The sequence below is a fragment of the Oryctolagus cuniculus genome, chromosome 12 (genome assembly GCF_964237555.1).
Source record: "Oryctolagus cuniculus chromosome 12, mOryCun1.1, whole genome shotgun sequence".
NCBI lineage: Eukaryota > Metazoa > Chordata > Mammalia > Lagomorpha > Leporidae > Oryctolagus > Oryctolagus cuniculus.
The window spans coordinates 105,249,937-105,264,438 of record NC_091443.1 but is presented as its reverse complement, the minus strand read 5'-3'; the positions used below and the strand labels follow the sequence as shown (position 1 = coordinate 105,264,438).

Below are 14,502 nucleotides of genomic sequence, written 5' to 3'. Positions count from 1 at the left end.
GGAGGTGGCCTTCCTTATGGCTTGGCCATATATGACTCTTGGCACCTAGCATGCAGTGCTGGCTTCGTGCATACTCTCCTTGTTTCTGAAACCATCATTCCTACAAGAAAAAGTCTACCTGTCCTCTTGTTTAAGCTTTTTCATTCCTCAAGTATGGAGATTTTGTTTCGGTTAGGTTTGGTTTTCCTTGTCTTGGTTGGCTGAATTTCCTTGCCATTGGGTTTTGGTTCTCGTTGCTCACATGTACTTTTTTTTTTTTTTTTTTTCTCACACGTACTTTGTTCACATATGCCTAATGCCTTTGCTACTCAGAAAACCAGTGGCCACATAGACACTCATACGTCACGTAGACACTCATACGTCACGTTTTATTTTGCCCAATGCGGTGACTGTTCCTCGCCACCGCCGGAGAGTTAGGCAGGCTGCCCGCAGCTTGCCTTGACCGAAGAGGGGAAGTGCGCCACCCACCACTCAGCCTTCCCCAAACCCGGGGGACAGTCAGGCGCGGTGTGGAGCCCAGTGGAAGCAGGGTCTCACTTTATTGTAAAAGGGAGGTGTATATATAGCTGAGGTACAGAGCAGATGGTACAGAGCAGATGAGCAGATGCGGGCAAGGGGTGGGGTGATGTGATGCAAAAGAGTCCTAGCCACTCCTATTATACCACCTTAAGGATCCTTAGGCAGAAGCGCCCTGGGGCTGGGGTGTTTGCTACCAGGGATTTGAAACTTAAAAGACAGGTTTTCAAATTCCAGGCAGGCTCAGGAAGTTCCTCTAGGCCTCTCCGGATTCAGCGTCCCCCACAGCCCAATGCATTTTAGCCATTGCCATTGGTTTTCTACTCTACATGGCCCTCTCCTCATTCTGCAGGGAGTGGGCTCTCCTTTTGTGAACTGGCAGTTTCAATTTCAAAGCTGAGTGGTTTTAAGGATGCTGTTTCCCCGCCGAGAGAAGCTCACGTGTGCTGTGATTCCCAGTTGAGAATTTCCCACGTGGGGTCTACATACTTGAAGAAGAATTGGCTGATGTGAAATTTTTAGGTCAAACCCTCTTCCCCCTTGAACTTTAGATGTTGTCCTATTGTCTTCTGTCACTGAATGCTTTAGGAAAGTGAGATGTGTGTCAGATTTTTTTTTTCTTTTATAAATGTCTTACTTTTTCTGCCAAGGTACCCGAAGAGCCTTTTTCCTTCTTTTTTTAAAGTTGATAAATTAACAAGATGTGTTCAGTAAATTCCAACATTCCAAATCTACATTCTGTCAGTTTTTCCTGAAACATGGTGGGTTTTTTCTATTTGCATCATATGTTTTCACTCATTTCAAGGAAATTTGTTTCTACTACATTGTTGGCTGTTTTTCTGGTGTGGTCCCTGACTTACAATGCTTTAATTTATGACTCTCAACTTTAAGATTTTTTAACTTTACAGTGGTGCAAAAATGATGCAAATTCAGTAAAAATCATACTTTGATTTTAATCTTTTCCCAGGCTAGCGATATGTGGTAAGATACTCTCACAATGCTGCCAAGAGGCAATGAACTTCAGCCCCCAGTCACTGCTGACCACAGAGGTAGACAACCAGCACTCTACAGTGTACTGTGTTGCTAGCATGATGTCCAGCAGGCTGGGTGTGTTCAAGTCACTTTCCACCTTCAATATTTCAACTTACAACTGGCTCCAAAGGCTGTAACTCCATTGTAAGTCAAGGAGCATCTGTGCTTTGCTGCACATTACTTACTTTATGTTACATTATCTTTATCTGTCATTTATATCTACCAATATTTTTATTTTTTTAAGATTTATTTATTTGTTTGAAAGGCAGAGTTACAGAGAGGCAGAGGCAGAGGTGGAGAGAGAGAGAGAGAGAGAGAGAGAGAGAGGTCTTCCATCTGCTGGTTCATTTCCCAGATGGCCACAACGGTCAGAATTGTGCCGATCCAAAGCCAGGAGCTTCTCCTAGGTCCTCCACATGGGTGCAGGGGCCCAAGGACTTGAGCCATCTTCCACTGCTTTCCCAGGCCATGGCAGAGAGATGGATCTGAAGTGGAGCAGCTGGGACTCAAAACTGGCACCCATATAGGATGCTGGCACTCGGGCAGTGGTTTTACCTGCTACCCCACAGCACCAGCCCCCTCTACAAATCTTTTTAAAGAGTTATTTATTTATTCAATGGACAAAGTGACAAGTTCACTCCCCAAATGTCTGCAATAACTGGGCCTGGGCCAAGCTAAAAACAGGATTCAGGAACTCCTTCCTGGTCTCCCACATGAGTGGCAGGGGCTGACGCACTTGGGCCATCTTCAGGCTCACAAGCAGGGAGCTGGATCAGAAGTGGGGCAGCCAGGACTTGAATCAGCACTCATGGGATGCTGGCACTGCAGGCGGTGGATTTTCTGGCTGCGCCCCAACACCAGCCCCAAAGCTTCTCTCCTGTGAACTGAAAAGCACAATCCTCAGAAGCTCCTAGCAGTGTTTCATACTAGCAGGCAGTTTCCCCCCTTCCCTAGCGGTTAGACTATTTCCACAATCACGCGGGGTCAGACTATTTCAGCCGTGAAGTCGTTTCTGGACGTGGTCTCCGTATACTCTGAGAGTAGACGTGGATGCTTTCAAACCAGACTTGGGAAGCAAAGAAAAAAATAAGTAAAATCAGACTTGGAAACTTTAATTTCGTCAGGAGCAAAGTGAATAAACTAAGAGCCTCGAAAGGAAACGTTTCTATTCCTCACGGCTTCCGTGAATATCTCCCTTTGGAAGGATGCTTGAAGGAGATGCATTTTAAATGCTTTGGAAAGAACCTCTGCAGTGTTTTCCCGGGTGCTGTGTTAAGGCCTGATTCGCTCTCTGGGATGGGAGAAGCAGGCTTAGAAGTGACCGCTCCGAGGGGCAGGGAGCAGGTGCTGTCGGATTCGCTTCGAAGGAGAGATTACTCCTCGCCCTTCCCCCGCGTGTGTTGTGTGTGTTTGGGGCTTGTGTCACTTGGCCCCCGACCCGGGCATCCTGTCACGTGCACTTGGTGTTTGGGAAAAGAGGCCCCCATCACAGTGTTCAGCCTGCTCTTGGCAATGAGAAAGCTGATGGAGACGGATAAAGAAAACCAGGGGTCGCGGTCCATTTTGTGCTGCCAACAGTAGGATACCACATTGTGGGATCATTTATAAAGCACAGATCTCTCTCTCTCTCTCTCTCTTTCTCTCTCTCGGCTGGGAAGTCCGAGATCAATGCATCTAGAGACACCCAACTCTTGCTGCCAAGCCCCTTTACAAGGACACCCTAATCCCATCCACCAGGGAGGAGCCCTCACAGCCTGCCCACTCCCAAGGCCCCCTCTGAATGCCACCACAGGGCAACCCCGGAATTCTGGAGGAGACACATCCACAGCACAGCATCCAAGGAGGTTGGCCTCACCCACCCCTACCGTCTCAACTTCCGTGACTTGTGTCTTTAGCACCAAAGCCTACTTGATTTTCTATCTGCAGGTGTCTCAAACTCAGCTTGTCACAAACCAACTTCGATTTGGCCATGATCACACTCATCAAGCCGCCGCAGATGGCCGCTTTGCTCAGTGCCCAACACAAACTCAGGGACTGTCCCGGATCGTCCTTCCTCTTCACTTGCCCGCGTGCAGTCAGGACACAGTCGTATGAGTCTCCCGCTGACACCTCTCTCACATCTCTCTTTTCCTTCAGTATCCCCATCACCTGTCTCTTGTCTGAAAGGTCTGTATCCCAACCAGTCCCCACGGTGGATGGTGTTTAATCACAACACACGGACGTCTCCATTCCCCATGCTCCAATGCAAGGAGACCGTGCCACTGCCCCACCAGGAGGTGGAGTCTGCACCTGTGACCCGACTCAACCCCAGAAACGCAGTGTGGTTGTGGCTTCCAAGGCCAGACCTCGAGAGATCTACAGCTTCTTCCTTTGCCACTCGGAAGGCTCCCTCGTAGAAGCTGGCCTCCATGTAACAAGTCCAACCGCCCCACGTGAAGACTCCCAAGCAACCCCTCCCAGTGGAGACAGAAGGAGGAGCACCTAGATGCCAGGGAGCAAAACAGAGCCTTCATAACCCTTCAGCCCAGCCCAAGCTCCAGCTGACGACGGCCAGTGCCACACGGGGCAGAGCTGCCCAGTCCTGCCTAGCTCCTGATCCAGGCAAGGAAGGGGCGGGTGAAATGTCCTTGCTTTGGGATCTCTTACTACGGAGCAACGGGTTACTAAGCCAGTCCCTCTGCTTCTAGGCTCTCTCCGTGGACCTGTGCCACCTGTGCTGTTTTCTTGAACTCTGGGGGTACCATCCCACTGCCTTTCCTGTAGAATCGGCGCCAGGCCCTTAGCCCTTGGCTGAAAAGCCTTTTCTACCAATCCGCTTGCCACGCATCCAACCTCCGCTTTTGCTGCTCCCTCTCTCCTGTTTCCCCCACACCCTCATCTCCCTACGCATCGTGCCGCATGATCCTGTATCCCTGGGGTGCTCTTCCTTCATCAAACCACACCTGTGAAACCTCGCAGGACCCATAACTGTCACCTACCCAGCCCCACTGCTAGGGTTTCTTGTCTGTGCCCCCTCCCAGACCAGACTGCACATTGGAATCCATCACCAGGGCAGATCATTAAAAATATGCATCTCTCAAATGCTTTCCAACCTGCAAGTCTGGATTTCTGAAGCAGTCTTGGAGTTGCAGACACAGACCAGAGGAGACCAGTATGGAGGCGTGGCCTCGTAGGGTCACTGTTTGCCACGTTGTTGCCTGGAGTTCCAAGAGAAAGAGCAAAGTTTAACCACCTCTGGGCTGCTGGCTCCAGCCTCCTCCCGTATTGAACGCAGGAGGTCTGGGATGCAGCGTCAGAGAGACCAGGAGGTCTCTGCCCTCCTCCAGGGAAGCAGAAAGCCACAGAAGCCACAAGAGAGGCCCTGGCTCTTGTGTGCACCAGCTGCAGCCAGCCCGGCACCTCCCACCCTGCCACTCCACCGTCTGCTTCCAGACTTGGCCCTTCCGTGAGCTCCTGCAGGACAGAGGCTGTGTCTCATTCACCTCTATCCCAGGGCCTACAACAGAGCAACAACACCTGAAAACCAAGGGGATGCATACATGACTCTTATAAGCCAAGAGGAAACAGACCGGTCCCAACAGACTGTCCTCCTCTAGTTGTTTTTTTTTTTTTGGACAGGCAAAGTGGACAGTGAGAGAGAGAGAGAGAGAGAGAGAGAGAGAAAGGTCTTCCTTTGCCATTGGTTCACCCTCCAATGGCTGCCGTGGCCGGTGCACTGCACTGATCCGAAGGCAGGAGCCAGGTGCTTCTCCTGGTCTCCCATGGGGTGCAGGGCCCAAGTACTTGGGCCATCCTCCACTGCACTCCTGGGCCACAGCAGAGAGCTGGCCTGGAAGAGGAGCAACCAGGACAGAATCCAGCACCCCGACCAGGACTAGAACCTGGTGTGCCAGCGCCGCAGGTGGAGGATTAGCCTATTGAGCCACGGCGCTCACCCTCTAGTTGGTTTTATGCCATATTCTCACGCCTGGTCTTGGTAACACTGGTTATAGGCCGCCCTCAGGACCTGACCTCTGGTACCTCTTCCAGTTCCAGTAGTGTGGGCTACCAGTCACACATCTCCCTGCAGGGAGAGACTCATTTGTTTATGTTTGCATGTTGAAGGCTTGTCCTCAGCGTGGTGCTGTCGGGAGGTGGTGGAGCCTACAGGAGGAGGGGCCTACGGAGAATCTTTCGGTGAGTAGGGATACCCGGTTGGAAGGTAGTCCTCATGAGAGCATTGTATAAGGGGCCAAGTTTGGCCCCACCCACTCTGTCTGCATCCTGGCTCACCACATGGTCCCTCTCTGCACACGCGCCACCACCACCCACCCAGCAGCGCTCCGCTGAGGCCACCTCAAACCCTTCAGACTTCCAGCTTCCAAACAACCTCTCTCGGCTTCCTAAGTAGCTTCATTACAGCAGCACAAAGCTGACTGACATAGTCGCCTGTGCACGCTTGCTCAGTTTCCACTGTTCAACATCCCTGTACCCGAGAGTGGTGCCCAGGACTGCATCCGAGAGGCTGGGTCCCACACTGAGCAGGCAACCTTTAGCTAAGTGCCCGAAAGGACGGTTACCGACGTATGAGCGATGGAATGAGGACTAGAAACATTGACCTATTGGATGAGAAATAGGAACACTAGGGGACTTCTGAAGTAGTGGGGAAACAGAAAGAAAAGGTAATTTTTAAAAGGTTTATTCAATTAGAAAGAGAGCGAGAGAGCGAGAGAGAGAGCACTTCCGTCTGTTGGTTCACTCCCCAAATGTCTGCATCAGCTGGGGCTAGACCAGGCCAGAGCTGGCAGCCTCAATCCCATCTGGGTCTCTACCATGGGCGGCAGAGGCCCAAGCACTGCTCTCCCAGGTGCATCAGCAGGGAGCTGATTTGGAAGTGGAGCGGCCAGGACTTGAACAGGCAGCCCCCAATGGGAAGCTTAACCCACTGCACCACCACACTGACCCCAGTACAAGTTTATTTTCGTGCAAAAAAAAATTTGCAATCCAGGCATAGTTGTTTTTATAATATGCATTTTCTGTGAATGTTTTAAAGATGCCTCATATGAATAGATTCCAATTGTTTCTTTTTTGGCACCAAAATAAACTTATCTTTGGATTTCATTTCCCATGAACCTCTTGACGTACCTCGCACTCCTTTTGGCACAAAATACCCAAAAGGCGGTTAAACCGGCATCAAGGGACTGGCACGATCTGCTGCCTGGAGTCGGATTTCCTCTGCCGTTCACCATCTTTACAGATTTTCTATTGGGAAAAAAAAAAAGTGCTTTTCTCTGAAATTTCTTCCTGGAGAACGATAGAGCTTTCAATTGCACTGAATCTTCAGAGGCAGCCCTAGAGCGAGCTAAGTTAAGAACCGAAGGAGCCCCTTAGGCCTCCAAGGGCCCCGAGAGACCCTCCTATGCCAGATGAGGAGCAAACATCACCTCCCCCTCCCCTTCATTCAAAGCTGTGGGTCTGCCGTGAACTTGGTGTTGGTGCTGATGGCAAGCAGCCTGCCGGCCGGCCCACACCCAACTTCAACACCGCCCAGAGCCTTCCTCTGCTGCTCTGCAACCGGGTCTCCCAGGCGCCCCTGCCGTGTGGGACGGCCTTGACCAGCACCTGCAGGGGCGGCTCACTCTCTCTCGGATGCCTGCTTTCCCCAGCGCTGAGTCGCGCACCCCAGATGCTTGTCCTGATGCAGCACAGGGGACCTGGCCCCCCCGACACTTCCATTCCTCCTGAGGCACAGGCTTGACTTGAGTAATTTGGTTTCCATCGCATTGCATTTATTCAAAATGTGCTTCTGGGAGAAGGAGGTGGTAAAGGCGCCATTTGCATCACCGCATCCCATATCGGAGTGCCTGGCGCCACTCCTGACGCCAGCCTGGGAGGCAGCCCCTGCCACCCCCATGGGACCCCTGATGGAGCACCTGCTGGGCTCCTGGCTTCAGCCTGGCCCAGCCCCGCCAGTTGAGAGCATTTGTGGGTGTGCCCTTTTCTTTTGGTCTGTGTCTGTCTCCCTTGCTGTCTGTCTGCCTTTCAAATAAAATGAAAATAAATTTTGAGTGTTTTAAAGTATGCTTTTGCGACCCTGTCACACGTTGAACACAGTTCTGAGTCCCTCAGTGCAGAGGGGACAGGGTGTGCCGGGTACTCCATTGAGGGAGGGCTGATGGAACGCAGAAGTCTGCATCCACGGAGCCAGGTGAGCCTGCAGGCAGGCAGTGGGCCCGGCTGGCCCGGGGCGCGGCAGCAGAGCCGGCGGCCAGGAGCTGTGGACACGGGGCCTCCTGGAGAGGGGTGCTGGGCGCGGACGGGCCTCCAAGACCCGCTGGGAGACGATGTGCCCGTCTCTGGAACAGAGGGCCTGCCAGGGAGGAAGAACGGGTTCCGGGCTCTGGGCCAAGTTCATGGGAGGCTGGCCAGCCACCGACGCTGTGGGATGCTTTGGAAGATCCAGCCTGCACGTGGAAGGGCCACATGAGGTGCACGGGGTCAGACGACAGCAGGAGAATTAGAGCAACTGTTGAGCAAGGGAAATATTCAGACGGCGCATGGGGAGCCAAGAGAGAACTGGGGGGGTCCCCCAGGAAGGCTCCAGCCCCCACCCCTGGCTGCCTCCTTGTGGGAGCTGCTCAGAGACCAGGCTCAGCCACCCCCACCCCCAGGGTCCTCTCCGTGTCCCTTCAGGCGAGTGGGGCAGCCCACCCAGGGAAGGGCTGGCGTAAGAGTGGGGAAAACACCCCCTTTTCAAATACTCGGTCTTTTCCACCTCCTATTAACAAAACAGAACGTCGCGTCAGCTTCCAGACAGATTCGTTGTGTAGTTTTCTCTGTCATTTATTCTCTCAGGAAAGTTTGATTGGGCTGTGCCAAAAAATTAATGGAGTTATTTCTCATCTTAACATTGGACTCTTGCTTCATTATCCCACGATGCGGAAAGCCAATGTCGGCTGCAGGCACACATCTCCACCCACACCCGCGCTCCAAGGAGGGGACGACCAAGCCACATTTCTTTCGTCCTTTTACGTGTGCGTAGTGCTGTCCAATTAGAAATTCAGCAAAGAGACACAGCATATTGATTTATGACCTTGTTTTTATAACATTATAAAATGGATAAATTACATTAGTGCTGCATCATTTTAATCCCGACTTGACTGATTTTATTATCTATCCTACAAGATGAATTCCATAATTTTTTTTTTGGCCAGTGGTATTTATAACAGTCTTTGAAATGCCTATTAGTATGTTTGAACGGGGAAAAAATTAGATTTTTATCTTAACAGAAACTAAGAATGATTTGGCAGATTGGCTTTACAATGAGGACTGACTTTGCCAATTAAATTATATGATAGGTATTTCATGTATATTTAATAAACCAAACTTTCAATTCCAAGAGTTTAATGAAAATATATTCATATTCAAAGCACTTAATAATAAAAAGCACTGTAACAAAAATATTGTCTCATTGATAGTGAAATGAAAGAACATATTGATTTTCAAAATAATATCATATTGATTATAATAACAATCTTAAAAATGTATCTTATTAGGGGCCAGCACCATGGCACAGTAGCTTAATCCTCTGCCTGTGGCGCCGGCATCCCATATGGGTGCCAGTTCTAGTCCCGGCTGCTCCACTTCTGATCAAGCTCTCTGCTATGGCCTGGGAAAGCAGCAGAAGATGGCCCAAGTCCTTGGGCCCCTTCATCTGCATGGGAGACCCAGAAGAAGCTCCTGGCTCCTGGCTTCAGATCGGCCCAGCTCTGGCCATTGCAGCCATCTGGGGAGTGAACCAGCGGATGGAGGACCTTTTTCTCTGTTTTTCCCTCTCTCTGTCTGTAACTCTACCTCTCAAATAAATAAAAGTACCTGCTCTCAGGTACTTATACTACAGCTTTAAAGCGCCAGTCTTACTGAACCAATGCATTTGGAATTTTTCAAGTCCAAAGCAACATAGAAACAAAATGAAACTTCATCATAAGCTCACTCAGGTTGAACCGATCAAGACAGTTTTACATAATGTTTTGCTGTTGTTTTATTTAAAATACTTTGTTCATCAAAGAGAAATTAAAAAAATGAAACAGAAGCTGCACAACTTTTACTGACATTAAAAAAGAAAAAACAGGGGTCAGCATTGGAGTACAGCAGGTTAAAATGTGGGCTGGAGGGTGATATCCCATATGGGAGTACAGGTTCAAGTCCCGGCTACTCCACTTCCAATCCAGCTTCCTGCTAATGTGCACCCAGGAGGTGGCAGAAGATAACTTAGATGCTTGGGCTCCTGCCACCCATGTGGGAAACCCAGATGGAGTTCCAGGCTCCTGGCTTCAGCCTGGCTGTTGTGGGCATTTGGGGAGCGAACCAGTGGGTGGAAGATACATATCGCTCTCTCTGCCTTTTAAGTAGATGAAAATAAATAGATAAATATTTTAAAAATAGAAGCAACACAGATAAAAGAACAAAGTGACAAGGTCCAGACTAGGAGAAAAGATTTATACAGCATGCAAGTCATCAGGGTCTTCTATCCAGAATACATAAAGAGCTTTTAAAGCCCAACATTAAAAAATCTGAATAACAAATAAATAAATAAATGAATAAAATTAAAAAGAAATCTAAACAAAGTTAGGGGTTTAGGCAGTCAAATGTACAAATTTTGATTTCTTAAGTTTTTTTTTGATGATTTAATTATTTATTTGAGAGGCAGAGTTTCAGAAAGAGAGAGGCTGAGACAGAGAGAGAGGTCTTCCATTTGCTGTTTCACTTCCCAAATGGTCGCAACTGGCTGGAGTTGAGCCGATCCGAAGCCAGCCGCCAGGAGCTTCTATGGGTCTCCTACGTGGGTGCAGGGGCCCAAGCACTTGGGCCATCTTCTACTGCTTTCCCAGGCCATAGCAGAGAGCTGGATCAGAAGTGGAGCAGCTGGGACTCAAAACTGGCACCCATATGGGATGCCAGTGCCACAGGCAGAGGCTTAGCCCACTACGTCATAGTGTAGCCCCCCCTCCATTTCTTAAGTTTTGACAGATGTCCCATGTGATGAACTATGTCAACAGTAGAAGAAACTGGGAAGCATTATGTGACAAGTTGTGGTAGAATGAGAAGGCCATGCCAAGATGGCTGCTGTCAACGGAGCCTGCCTGGCAACAGGCTGTGATTGGTTAGAGCATGAACCGCCCCTTGACCGGATTGGCTGCTTCGGCTATATAAACTGCTGTACCAACTGAAATAAATGAGTCTGTGGGCTGCTCACCTCTGGCCTGCTTTCACCCAACTCCCGGGGTCTGTGTGGTGACTCTGCGCCTCTTGCCCCCACCGCGTTCCTCCTCTCAGAACGAATCCACAGCAATAAGTCTCTGCAGAATTTCTGCAACTTCTCTGCAAATCTCAAATTGTGAAGTTTAAGAAAATGCAACCAAAATGAAAATAAACAACCGAATCAAAAAAAAAAAAAAGACAAAACACTTGAATAAACACTTCACCAAAGACAGTATGACAATGTTGAACACGCTGAAAGATGCTAAAGATATGAGTCAAAATGGCAAAATAGGAACCTCTAAATATTCTCTTCTCCATAGAAGTCACAAGAATCTGGGCCAAAATTGCCTAAAGCAGTTGAGAGTCTACACTCAACAATAAAAAGACAACTCAGTTGAAATAACAGGTGCAGTGGGTATTCAGCCTGGCACTCAAACGGCCGCACAGGACACCACATTCCACATCACAGTGCCTGGGTCCAGTGCTGGCCTGGGGGCCTCCAGATTCCAGCTCCCTGCTAATGCAAACCTGGGGGTGGCAGGGATGGCCCAAGACGTGGGTTCCTGCCACTCACATGAGACCTGGCTGGAGTGCCAGGCTCCTGGCCCAGTCCATGCCATTTTGGGTTTTTGGGGAGTAAACTAGCTTTTTTTTAAAAAAAAGATTTATTTATTTACTTGAAAGAGTTACACAGAGAGACAAGGAGAGGCAGAGAGGGAGAATTGGTTGCAATGGCCGGAGCTGTGCCGATCCAAAGCCGGGAGCCAGGAGCTTCCTTCGGGTCTCCCATGCAGTTGCAGGGGCCCAAGGACTTGGTCCATCTTCTCCTGCTTTCCCAGGCCACAGCAGAGAGCTTGATCAGAAGTGGAGCAGCCGGGATTCAAACCGGTGCCCATATGGGATGCCGACACTGAAGGCGGCGGCTTTACCTGCTACACCACAGCACCGGCCCCCTAAACTAGCTTTGATTAAATAAAAATATATGTCCACACAAAAACCTTTAATAGACACCATAGGACCAGAAGGTGGCTAAAACCACATAATTTCCTGAGTTTGTTCACCCGCCCACACCAAATGGAGTGAGGGGAAAGTGGCTGGGACAGCAGGTGCAGAACACGGCTCACGCAGGAGCAGGCACACTTGCTCTGGATTCCTAATTATTAGAGTGTTTTAATAAGCAAAGAACCTACTATGTTCACGATGCCCTTCAGTTTTACCCTGCTAGAATTCCCAGCAGGTGAGCGCTGGACAACCTTCTGTTTGTTTCTCTCTCATTCCTCTTAACTTTCTCGAGTTTTCTACCTCTCCATGTCCTTAAGCTCCGCTCAAAGAGGCTTCCTCATCCATCTCTTCCAGTTCACCCACTCTCTTGTCAGCTGAGACGGATCTGTCTCATCCATCAGCCGAGTTTTAACTTCAAACTGTACGGGTTTTTTAAAAAATTATTTTTATAGCAGCCCGTTCCGTTGGAAAGTCACATTTCCTGACTTATTTCTTAAGTGCTTTAAATAGATGAGGATACCTGGGGAAGTCCATGGGCGATGGAAAGCACAGATAATGTGCATTTTTCCAGGAATATTTTGCGGCACCTTCATACCCACTGGAGAATTTTATCATGCAGCACGTTCCTCCCTTTTGTGGGATGCACATTCTTACCTGTGTCTGCTGGCACTCTCTTACCGTGATTAATTTCCTTGTGCAGTTTCCGATGCTTGGATCCTGGGTTCAGCCACCAGAGGACAGGAGTGGAAAACTTTCCTGCAAAGCAGGTTCCGGTTTTGCTTCTGCCGAGGCCCGGAGGAGGCATACCATATCCCTACCCGGAGGAGGCGTACCATATCCCCACCCGGAGGAGGCGTACCATATCCCCACCCGGAGGAGGCGTACCATATCCCCACCCGGAGGAGGCGTACCATATCCCCACCCGGAGGAGGCGTACCATGTCCCCACCCGGAGGAGGCATACCATGTCCCCATCTGCGCGTGTGAGAATCCCTCGCCTCGCGTTTGCTGTGCCGTGTGCATGCGGTGTGTTGAGCTCCACTACTCGGCCCCGGCACAGGCGTGGGTTTCAGGCTCCCCGGGGTGAGTGGGCCTGCCCTGCGAGCCTTGAGCAGAGTATCTCAGTTGCTCTATGTCCCTCTCACAGCGTGCTGCCGGGAACCACGAAGACTCTTCCAGGGCAGCTACCCAAGAGAGAGTCCACCCCTGGGCTTTGTGTCGGCCACCTGGATTTGATTCCTCCATTCATCATAAAGACTATTGGGACTGTAGGCCCTGTCCTCCCGTTTCTATTTCTTTCCTTCCTCTCTCCCAATCCTGCACCCCACGGAGTGTTCCTAACACCAGGAATTACGTGTCTCGGGGAGAGGGGCCGGTGCCGCCACACCGTGGGGATCAGCACTTCATGCTAAGCGTCTTATCCGATAATGGCAGCAGGCAGGGTTCACCACTCCCTTTCCCCTTCCCTCTTTTTCCTTAATGCAGAGTGTGCAACCTCATTCTTTCCAGGAGACTGAAGCAGCACAAGACGACACAGTTTAACATTTCCGCCTACTGCCCTCCAGAGAGAACAGCCTTCCCGGTGCGCTGGGTTCTTCTCTTCCATAGCCTTCTCTGCTCGTCTGCATGTGCGCATCTGTAAATAAGAACACATTTTCACTAAAGTGGACTCTTACCCGAATTGCTGTCCTGCAACCTGTTTTCTTAGTAATATTCTGAAACTGGGGGTTAAGCTGCTGCTTGCAACCCTGCTGTGTCATCGCGGAGCACCAGTTTGAGTCCCGGCTGCTCTACTTCGGGTTCAACTCCCTGGGAAAGCAGCAGCCGATGGCCTAAGTGACTGGGCTCCTGCCACCCCCGTGGGAGACCCTGATGGGGTACAGGGCTCCTGGCTTCAGCCTGGACCAGTAGTATCTGTTGTGGTTATTTGAGGAGTGAACCAGCAAAAGGAAGATCTCTTCCTCTCTCTGTCTCTCCATCTGTCTCTGTCACTCTGCCTTTTGCATAAACAAATATTTTTTTAAAAAGTAATATCCTGGCCGGCGCCGTGGCTCACTAGGCTAACCCTCCACCTGCAGCACCGGTACTCCAGGTTCCAGTCCCGGTTGGGGCGCCGGTTCTGTCCTGGTTGCTCCTCTTCCAGTCCAGCTCTCTGCTGTGGCCCGGGAGGCAGTGGAGGATGGCCCAAGTGCTTGGGCACTGCACCTGCATGGGAGACCAGGAGGAAGCACCTGGCTCCTGGCTTCGGATTGGCACAGCGCGCAGGCCGTAGCGGCCTTTTGCGGGGTGAATCAGCGGAAGGAAGACCTTTCTCTCTGTTTCTCTCTCTCACTGTCTAACTCTGCCTGTCAAAAAAAAGTAATATCCTGAGATTGTGCTGAGTCATTGCACATCAGCCTACCCTTCTGTTGTAACTGCTCCGTGTTAACAACAGCTGAAGTCACTGTATTAGGGATCTATTCAACAATGCGTTTTAATTATTATTCTACTTAATCTTTACACTAACCAGGTGAGATGCATAAAATTATTGTGGGTCTTCTAGGTGAGAAAAATCGAGAACGTGAAGTGATTTCCCCAAAGACGTGGCTGGGAGGTGATAGAGCTGTGACTCAGTCCCAGGTACTGGGGCATCCCACTGCACGCGTTGTAACCCCTAGTCTCTATCTCTTCGCGATGTAAATGCTCAGCATATATTTCAATGGTTTCCTATTGA

The 14,502-nt window shown here is 50.1% G+C and overlaps 1 protein-coding gene across 4 annotated transcripts in view; it reads right to left on the bottom strand.

Moving 5' to 3' along the window:
• MTHFS (methenyltetrahydrofolate synthetase) overlaps positions 1 to 14,502 on the bottom strand; it is a 173,106-nt gene that overhangs the window by 6,201 nt on the left and 152,403 nt on the right. For 2 of the 4 annotated variants that reach the window (XR_011381074.1, XR_011381076.1), the window contains exons 3-6: positions 13,345 to 13,425; positions 12,754 to 12,973; positions 10,784 to 12,546; positions 6,673 to 6,789 (exon numbers count right to left, since the gene is read on the bottom strand). The gene's annotated coding sequence lies outside the window, so the exon portion shown is untranslated. Of the gene's footprint in view, positions 1 to 4,640; positions 4,746 to 6,672; positions 6,790 to 10,783; positions 12,547 to 12,753; positions 12,974 to 13,344; positions 13,426 to 14,502 lie in introns of all 4 variants that reach the window. The other 2 variants (XR_011381075.1, XR_011381073.1) reach the window with 2 other exon arrangements.